At 41.1% G+C, this 10,677-nt stretch overlaps 1 long non-coding RNA gene across 1 annotated transcript; it reads right to left on the bottom strand.

Moving 5' to 3' along the window:
• Positions 1-239: 239 nt before the first annotated feature.
• On the bottom strand, positions 240-1,664 carry LOC141621794 (uncharacterized). Its single transcript, XR_012532676.1, has 2 exons — positions 1,466-1,664; positions 240-1,129 (listed from the first exon to the last, which is right to left on the bottom strand). It is a non-coding gene; the product is annotated as an uncharacterized LOC141621794 (long non-coding RNA).
• Between the last annotated feature and the right edge of the window lie 9,013 nt (positions 1,665-10,677).

The raw sequence follows: 10,677 nt of genomic DNA, 5'->3' as shown, positions 1-10,677 counted from the left end.
TGTTATTGTGGTGGTATTATTATTCTGGTGTTATTGTGATGTTATTCCGGTGTCGCTTTGATTTTTTACTACTTTGATTTTTTTTACTTTTTTTTCCCGTGTTATTGTGCTGTTATTGTAGTGTTATTTTGATGTTATTGTAGTGTTATTCTTATGTTATTGTGGTGTTACTCTGATGTTATTGTACTGTTATTGTGGTGTTATTCTCACGTTTCTCTAATTTTCGCAAAAGGCAAATATAAGAGAAATGAGATGGGTCACCGGCTAATACAAATATACAATGGCGATTTGCATAGACCGACATGCTACAGTTGCTATAAAAGCTAATGTTATGAATTGTTTCAACTTCCGTAAATGATATCATTAATTGAGGTAGCTACTTCGCTCATACTTGATGAATTTCGGGAAGCTAATGTTGTGAATCAGCAATACCAAACCCACGCACCTCCCTCCATCATCAATTCAAGTACTTTCCTGATGCCGGCGTCAACTCACCAGCCTGTTCCATGCTCACCTTAGCTTCAACCACCTGCTCCTCTCCCTTCATTCTCGCGCCATCTCCGACGAGCCATCCCGGCTCGTGTGTGTAAACAGTATTTTCATCGATCCACTACTCGAGTCCAATTCTGCTGCCAAACCAGTCACCTGCATCAGCTAAAAACACGATGACGTCATTCCTCCTCCTTTGCTTAAAAGCAAGAATTATCCGCCATTCATTCTTAGTCCCGATAAAATGCTTTCCTTAGAGAGAGATTGCAACCCAAATTGTTCGGGACAATTTGGTATACCAATTCCACCATTCAGACCTTGTGATTGCAGTCCAAACGGAACTATTTATAGCTGGTTCTTATAGCATAAACCAACCGTCTTTGCATACTGTACTTCCTGCTTGAGTTGAGATTCAGACCGTCTTACAAAAACACTAGATTTATTACCGAGTCAAATGCTTGAACCATCTTCTACTTGCATTGAGGCAACTATGTTCAGCCATTTCGTGACCCCCATCAAAACCACTTTACAGCAACCTAGAATTGAGCCTATCCTCTGCCACCGCACATCACTCTACTATTACCTTTATCTTCCTCTGCTTAGTCGCTCCTCCGTTGTTGCACAAGAGCACACGAAGAACCTGATGGTCATGAACAAAATTCAGAAGCTGGTTAGCGCTTGAATCGTCCAACTTAGATGAGTTATGCACATTCCACAGTTGACATGGGATTGATTATTTGGTCACTTTTTGACATTTAATAAACGTTTATTGAATGTTGTTCCTCAAGAATTTCATCAGAATTCATCCGATAAATGAAGAAAATCAGAATATTTATTTATTTACAAGTTCAATGCTCAAAATCTACGATTGTTCGTCAAATTTAAGCAAAAACTACTCTGTACTTCAATTAACACTATCAACAAGAAATTGAAGCAGAAAACAAATTAAATGAATAAAATCAGAGTATAAATTTACCTGAAAATTCGAAGCGCAAAATCTGAGATTATATATCAAATTAAATCAACAAAAATTCAAGCAGAATTTCAGCGTATATTAGTGAAATAAATGAAGAAAATCAGAGGATTCCGTTACTTGAAAGTTCGTAAGTTAAAAATCTGAGATTGTTATTCAAAAATAAAAATAAAAATAGAGAGAGAAAGAAATTTTTTCTTTTGTTTTGAGGTGGAGAAAGGACGATGTATTTATGTCGGGCTTTGTTTTATTTTTCCTATTCAATCTAATCCGTTGGTTTCACTTGATCTAATGGCTAAGATTTTAAAGCACAAATTCACTATAAGAACAAAACTCATGATATATATATATATATATATATATATATATATATATAGCATCCGGTGAGAACGACCACTAGGTGAGAACGGTGAGAACAACCTAATTTAATCCACACTAAATTCTATTTGTTTCCCGACAAACCCATTTTCCCTATCTCCTGCCACACTACCCATTCCCATTTTCTAAATAAGCCACTAGGCCACCATTCTGATACGCACTCACCGGAGGTTCAATTCCAACTCGTCGGCGCCGACGACCACAAACAGGTGGTAAATTGAAACTCCCACTTTCCATCCCTCCTTAAAAATTAACCATTCCTCATCACCACACATCACCTGCTTCAGCCACCGTCGAACGATCAACGATCGTCTCTGATGTCAGGGCTAAATCCGGCGACCAATTATGAGCTATAATTAATTGAAGATTGGAGTGAGAGAGATTGGGATTTGAGGCGTAATCTGGATGTCGTAGATGCTCGATGTGGTTGATGCCGACAAAGGCTCCAGCTATTATATTGTGGTTGTTGTCGACGAGGCTTAGAAGTGGTGGACTGGTAGTCTTCATTTGAGTTGTTGATATGGTGGTTGCAGGTTTGAAACTTCTGATTAATATCGCTAACGTCAGTGGTTTATTCGCGCGTCATAGGTGTTTGCCGGCGATGCAAACCCCTAAAATTTCCGGTTGAACCCAGATCCGATTTAATGTATCTGGTTTCTATAATAGGGTATCTCAAACCAATTTTAGCGTACCTGATAACTAAATTTGTGTATTAATGGTAGATACATCAAATTAGTGGTTAGATACACAAAAAAATATTGTAGATACATTGTTATAGATGGGAATCACAAGGAAGGGGAAAAGGTGGAGTAGAGGTGGCGAGCCTGACGGAGTTACCACTAGCAAAGGGTCCATGAAATGGTCGTCACCGAACTCAAGGGTGACAACGATGGTTCCAACATTTTCCAAGGCTGAGAACTAATTTTGGGGAAGGTAAGCCTATATATTCCGGCGATGATACGAATGACATCACCAACTAGCCTTTTGCGAATATGGAATCAATTGCGATATTTATTTTCCGGCGAGTCATATCGGCAGGATGGAGGAAGTAGGATAATCGGGATTTGGGTTTTCCAAATCTGAATGTTGGGCTCGTGGTGTTCAATGGTTGCGACGGCGTCGGGATATTTGTCAGTGCTTTGTCGGTGTTGATGTGATCGGTGATGGCATTGACAATTGATGGCAAGATAAGATGGGATGGCAGGGGGTTGTGAAAATTGAACGTTAAAAGGAGAAAAAAAATAGCAGGAAGTTATATAGAATATTAGAATGGGTTAAGTTAGTTTGTTCTCACTTTTTGCATCGAATGATCGTTTTTGACTTTGGATCTTGACTATATATATATATATATATATATATATATATATATATATATATATATATATATATATATATATATATATATAGAGAGAGAGAGAGAGAGAGAGAGAGAGAGAGATTGGATTTGGTGATTTTAGTTCTTATGGTGAGTTGTGAGTTGGGTGAATCTCAGCCATTAGATTAAATTATAGATGAGTGGCCAAAATTAATCTTAGTTGTCATATAAAAGCATTTTTATTTAGTTTATTTTCTCTTTTTTTCCTTTTTCTCTCTCTATCTTCTTTCTGTCATTTACTCTCTAACTGTTTCCCTCTCTAATTAATACTCCATATTACTGTAAAACCGTTTATATAATCATTATCAACTGCAAGCGTTCCTTTCTCTTCTATTATTCTTGTGTTATTCTTCTTTAATTGTTCGTCTCCTTCATGTTTTCTCCCGTTTTCTCTTCGCCGTTCATCATCTTTCTTCCGATTGAAGGTAATTTCATGACATTTTCCTCTTTTATTTTGTTATTTTGTTTTATTTCATGCTTTTGTATGCTTTTTTATTCATTTTTCCAGTTTAATTATCGCTAGTTTTACTTAATCGAGTACTTTAATGTCGTTATTGTGTTTATGCAGTTTCTTCATTGTAATATTATGCTGCATTTTTGAGTTTCTGATTTTTCCCGAACGATTTGCATGTTCTTAGTCGTTTCAGTTTTTCTATTGTTTTGAAGTGATTTGCATGTTCTATGTGACGAGTTGTGTTGAGAACTTTACTATTGATCTCTACACACTTTACTTTTTTGTGTTATTCATTTGTTATTCTATCGCTTAGTTTGTTGTCAAGTTATTTGTCATGTTTTAATTGTTTAATGTGTTTTTCTAGGGTTTTTGTGTTTGTTCGTGTTGTCTTCACTTTTCAGTACTTTTGTTATTCCGCTGTTATACTGGTCCTATGGTGTCATTGCAGCGTTACTCTTCCTGTCATTGTAGTGTTTTTCCTGTGTTTAATTTTCTGTTATTCTTTTTGTGTTATTCTGCTGTTATTCTAGTGGTTTTGTTTGTTTGGGTTTGTTTATTTGTAGGTTTCAGCATCACTAATGGACTTAGTTTGTGAGGGATGGGCAATAAATATAGTGAATGAAGATAAATTGTTATTTGCTAGAGAGTTCGCTACGGAAAAGAAAAATAAATTGGGTTGGTTATTGGAAGATAAGAGTGATAAGTGCTTTGAAGTTAATGTACGAGTTCGTCGTCGTAATCAATCAATGTCGGCAGTTTTAAATAGCCAGGACCTAATGGAAAGAGTATTCGATCATGTAGAGACTACTTTGGACAAGAGCAATATGTGTCTTGTTTGTAAGAAATGGTCACAAATGTTCCTATTTCATAAAAGTGCGCCCGGTGTTCACGCCGAATATATGAAAGTTCTAACAACAAGTCACAGTGAAGGTTTTAAGATTTTGTCAAGGGGCTCGAAAGTAGTTTTCAAGCGATGCAAGTTCTACATGCATGCAAGTGAGCCAGCAAAGGCGGTGTTGCATGCTTGCCGTTATATACACGATCGTGACTCGATCCTTGAGGCACCTGTATCTGAACCGATCAGGCTAATTCACGAGTACTTTGAAACACTCAGGGACTATCCTGCTGCTTATGATCTTGCTTACGAATTGTATTATAAGTCAGTCGATGTTGTTGACGTTGACTGACTTTTTACATTACGTCCTGTATTTTCGGAAGTACATTTTGGTTCTTTCTCGGAAAGAATGTATTGTGGGTATTATGTAATTTGAAACTGTCTCTGGTTGTAATTTAGTACGTTATTTTGTTTTATGAAGGCTTATGTAAGCCGTATGTAATTTTGAAACTGTCTTTGACTCTTTATTCAAAGAGGCTTTCTTTTGATTCCCTTTGTGTTTTTGTTTACACTTTCGTGTTGTTCTTTTTTGTGTTTTTTCTGCTGTATTATAACGGTTCTGTTATTAGTTTGACTAATTGTTAGTGTTCTGTTATTCTGCTGTTACGGTACTCTCATTCTGGCGTCATTATTAAAAAAAGTCCAGCTGAATACCTATTTATCATTCAAAGTGATCCTTATCTTTATTTTATGGATAGTACAGCTGAAAATGAAGTTAAAAATCAAATCCGTCGCTTCATCAAAGTCTACTCAACCGTCATCATCAAATTCTCCGGGTCCGTCTCCATCCAAATCCCCTGTCACATCTCCATCAAAGAGCACTGCTTCTCAGAGAAGGAGTACTCGTAGTCAAGAAATATGTACAACTGAACCACCCACTAAAAAAACCAAACGAAAGGCCGAGACCCAACTTGCGAAGTTGTCGTCTAGTCCACCAAAGACTATTAGTAAGTTGGCTGGCAAAGTTAAGCATGATAAGGGAATTGTGGTAAGTAGCAACCAACCTCAGGCTGGAGTTGCTGCAGGAAATAACACAGTGTATGTACTGTAATACTCCGTATTTATAGTCTTGGGGGTACTCTATCGAGTAGCCCTTACTCTGTCGAGTAAGGGCAAGTTGCGCAGATAAATAGTTTCTGACCTGTTGGGCACTCGATCGAGTAGCTGGGGCACTCGATCGAGTAGGGGGGTACTCGATCGAGTACCTTGGGTACTCGATCGAGTGTCCGGTTTATCGGGGGAGTTTTCTCGGGTTTTGTTAATTACGCGATTAAGGTATATAAACATATTCGGCATTGTTTTAAAACACTTTTTACAAAACCTAAAACCTGTTTAAGAGAGAAAGCAACTTGTCTTCTTCCTAATCGCGTTCTTGACAATTCCCGGAGTTCAGACGGTCGGTTTGCATCGTAGTTCGTGTCGTTGGATTCCTTGCGTCGAGGGTAAGCTTTTAATGTAATTTATATAATGTTTTGTTAAGATTAGTGAAACCCTAATTTAGGAATTGGGGGTTTTTATGAATAGTAATTGAATAGTAGTATCTATGTGTTGTATGGTAGGAGGAGAGTTCATAGAAGAGGCGTTTTGAGACAGCTGTAGATACCGTCTGCGTGTTGTGCTTTCCAGGTAGGATTTCCTACTCAGTATTAGTCCCATAATGGGATATTGGTGATGTGCTGTAATTAGTTGATTGATATGATGATTGTAATTGTGATTGTGATTGCGGTTGTGTTTGTTGATGGTTCTCGAGATGCGTTCTCGGCTGAGTGGGGTCACTTGCGGGAGTGATCTCACGCCCTAGTTTCGCCTTCTGTGGAACCCGCCACAGAAGGGATGTGCACATTAATGAGCAGGGTTATCGCTCGTACGATGAGCGGGGCTTAGGTGGGAACGGCTGCGGTCCCCCACTGGCAGGGCTGGTCCAGTGGACAGTCAGTGATTGAGACGGTTGGTTGGATGTGTGTGTGTGTGGTAGTTCAGCTGTCTGTTTGTCTTATTGTTGTGATCTATATTGATTGTGTGATTAGTACTGACCCCGGTGTTGTTTTGTAAAACCTGCGGTGATCCATTCGGGGATGGTGAGCAGATATTGAGCAGGTATAGAGATGATACTGGGATAGCTGGGATGGCCACGACATGACGATAGAGTCTTCCGCTGTAGTTTAGTTTTATTTATGTTTCAGTTGAGAACAGTTAGTTTGGATTAATGTATTGTACTTTCAGTTTGGTTTCGAGGATTGTACTCATTCATTTAACTACTCATAATAAATGTTGTTTCTGTTTTGTCTATTTGATTATCATGCCTCGGGCAACCGAGATGGTGATGTCTTCATACCTGAGTGGTCCTGGTAAGGCACTCGGAGTATGGGGGTGTTACAAATGGTATCAGAGCGACGATCCTAAAACCTGTAACCAATGAACTTAAGGAACATAGGGAGTCAATTAAAATGAACCCGGGGTAAAAGTTGTAGGAGCTAGTGCAAAGGCTTGGGAGACGTCCTAAAGTCGCGAGGGGTCGCCCTACAACTTTGAACCGGTCACATGGGAAAGTGTTTGTCGAGTCATGTGTGTGCTTGGTAAACTTGTTAACAATGTGATGACGTATGTTGGTTGTTTGGTGCTGAAATAGGAAGTTGAGCATGTGAAAGAGAAGGATATGTGAAACATGTTAATGTGATAATAACATGTTGAGTGCTTACAATATGGCTTTCATTGCATGATGAATTGATTTTGTTGATAAGTAGAATAGATGCGTAGCATATAATTTATGATATCATGCGGTTTTTATAAAGTTAGCATGTTAGTATATGACGTAACATGCGGGTAGCCTTTACGTATTAGTGATACTTGATCGAGTGAGACTAACTCGATCGGGTGGGTTTCTGGCGATTTTGAGTCCAGAATCGCGTTTTGGGGCACTCGATCGAGTAACTAGGGGTACTCGATCGAGTAGGGGGTCACTCGATCGAGTAGCCTAGATACTCGATCGAGTGGGTTAGAGATCAGAAGGTCTGTTTGGTTCTGGAGTTTGGGTACTCGATCGAGTACATAGGGGCACTCGATCGAGTAGCCCGTTACTCGATCGAGTGGGTTTGGATACTCGATCGAGTAGGTCCTATGCAGCGCGTTATCGTGTTTTGAGGTTTAGTACGCGTGTTTATGTTTATCCCTTTCTTCTATAGCTTCAAGATGCCGCCCAAGAGAAATGCTTTGTACGCAAGAGCTGAGGTTATGACTACGGATGACATCGTTAAGATGTTGGAACACCAGGACGCTCTTACAGAGACCCTGAAGAGAGTGAATGAGGACAAGGATAAGAGTAAGGAGAAGGAGGTTGATCATGCTAAAGTCAGCCTCTATATTGCGAGGTTTAACCCGAAGGAGTACAAGGGGGTTGAGGAGCCTAACCATCTTGACAGTTGGCTGAGGGAGATGGAGAACATACTAGATTTAGTTCGCTGTCCTGATGAGATGAGAGTGGATCAGGCTGCATTTTATCTGAGGGAGGCAGCTGGCAAGTGGTGGGATTCGGTGAAGGTGAGTGCTAAGGAATTGTATACCAACCAAGGGTTACCTGCTATACCTTGGGAGGAGTTTCGAGGGTCATGAGGAAGGAGTTTGTGCCGGAGCATGTGAGGAGTAAGTTGAGGGAGGAGTTTGATAAGTTTAAGATGACCGCCGAGATGTCGTGGCGAGTACTACGGCAGTTCAATGAGAAATCTAGATATGCTGAGGACATGGGTTTGAGTGATGAGAATCTGGCTTTGAGGTTTGAGAGCGGGCTAACCACGAAAATTATGGATAAGTTACCCGTGGGAGTCCTTACTGATGTAAAGGAAGCGTATGAGAGGGCTGGGAGAGCTGAGAGACTAGTGGAGATGGCTCAGGAGAGGTCTGGTGGTGAGAAGAGGAAGTCGGAGAGCGAGGGTGGTGGCCAATCTAATTACAAGAAAGGCAACCACAATCAGTCTAAGGGGTTTTCTTCTGGATCAGGGTTTAGTGCTGGGGCTTCCTTTGGGCGAGGCCGAGGGAGTGTGAGTAATAGCTGGGGAGTGACCTGCTTTGGATGTGGTGGCGTAGGCCACAAGAGACATGAGTGCACGAGTGCGCCGGGATCTTTTCAGAGACCTGCACAGAGCTTCGCGAGCAACAGACCAGCTGGATCATGGCCAAACCGGGGAGGTCAGAGCTACCAGAGTGGAGGCAACCGCAACGGCGGTAATTCTTATCAGAAGACACCGATGAACAACAACAACAATCAAGGGTCGGGTGCTAAGCCGACCGCGTCAGCCAGTACTGTCCAGGGAGGTGGGCAGAAGACCAGTGGCAAGTTATTCATGATGGACAAGAAGGCAGCTGAGGAAGATGCGCATGTTATCACCGGTACATTCCTTGTTAATGGTATTCCTACGTTTGTTTTGTTTGATTCGGGGGCTTCTCAGTCGTTTGTGTCTTCGAGTCATGTGAAACAGTTGGGTTTGAGAGTATATGAGTCTGTTAATGAGCAAGTTTTCATACCTTCGGGTGAGTCTGTACCATGTGGGAAGTTGTTTAGAGATGTATCTTTGATAGTTGGGCAAGTTGATTTTCCTGTAGACTTGCTAGAGTTTCCTTTTAATGGCTTTGAGATGATAGTTGGGATGGATTGGTTAGGAAAGTATAAAGCTAAGATAGACTGCCATCAAAAGAGAGTGTCCTTGAGAGGTCCTAAGGGTGTTAGTGTGTCTTACCGGGGGTTTCTAGTCAAACCCAAAGTTAAGTTGATTGCAGCTGTCACCTTGAAATCTTATTTGAGGAAGGGATGTCCTTTGATCTTATGCCATGTGAGAGATGACCGGATAGAGAGTCCGGCAGTTGATGAGATACCAGTGGTGGGAGAGTTCGCAGATGTGTTTCCAGAGGAGATTCCGGGGTTACCACCGAGGAGAGAGATAGATTTCACCGTTGAGTTGAAGCCAGGAACGGGGCCAATCTCTAAGGCACCGTACCGTATGGGTCCTAAGGAGATGGAGGAGCTTAGGAAGCAGTTGGATGATCTGATAGAGAAGGGATACATTAGACCAAGTGTATCGCCGTGGGGAGCACCAGTTCTGTTTGTGAAAAAGAAAGATGGAACCTTGAGGTTATGCATAGATTACAGAGAGTTGAACCGAGTGACGATAAAGAACAAGTATCCTTTGCCAAGGATAGATGACCTGTTTGATCAGTTAAGTGGTGCAACAGTCTTTTCTAAGATTGATTTGAGGTCGGGGTACCATCAGGTGAAGATTAGAGATGTGGACATACCAAAGACAGCTTTCACATCGAGGTATGGCCATTATGAGTATGTGGTGATGCCGTTTGGGTTGTCTAATGCGCCGGCAGTGTTTATGGATTTGATGAATAGGATCTTCAGACAGTTCTTGGATCAGTTTGTAGTGGTGTTTATCGATGATATCTTAGTCTACTCTAAGACTAAGGAGGAGCATGAGGAGCATTTGAGGATCGTGTTGCAGACATTGAGGGAGCATGAGTTGTATGCTAAGCTGTCCAAGTGTGAGTTCTGGTTAGAGAAAGTGGCTTTTCTCGGGGGCATGTGATATCTAAAGATGGGGTAGTCAGAGATCCGGCGAAGATTGAGGCAGTGACAAAATGGGAGGCACCAAAGAATGTTGCTGAGGTTAGGAGTTTCTTGGGTTTAGCTGGATACTACAGACGGTTTGTGAAAGATTTCTCCAAGATAGCTAGACCGATGACAGCGTTGATGAGGAAAGAGAACAGGTTTCGTTGGGATGAGAGTTGTGAGACGGCGTTCCAAACATTAAAGGAGCGTTTGACCACAGCTCCTGTCTTAGCATTACCTGAAGGGAGCGAGAATTTTGAGGTTTATACCGATGCTTCGAAGAATGGGCTAGGATGTGTGTTGATGCAGAATGGTAAGGTGATTGCCTATGCTTCTAGGCAGTTGAAGCCTTATGAGGAGAATTACCCTACCCATGACCTGGAGTTGGGTGCGGTGGTGTTTGCTCTCAAGATTTGGAGACATTACCTTTATGGGGCGACCTTTAAGGTATTTTTCGATCACAAGAGTCTCAAGTACATCTTCACTCAAAAGGAGTTGAACATGAGACAGA

Source organism: Silene latifolia, chromosome X (assembly GCF_048544455.1).
Source record: "Silene latifolia isolate original U9 population chromosome X, ASM4854445v1, whole genome shotgun sequence".
Taxonomy (NCBI): domain Eukaryota; kingdom Viridiplantae; phylum Streptophyta; class Magnoliopsida; order Caryophyllales; family Caryophyllaceae; genus Silene; species Silene latifolia.
The sequence above is the reverse complement of the archived record's forward strand: the minus strand, read 5'-3'. Positions and strand labels throughout refer to the sequence as shown.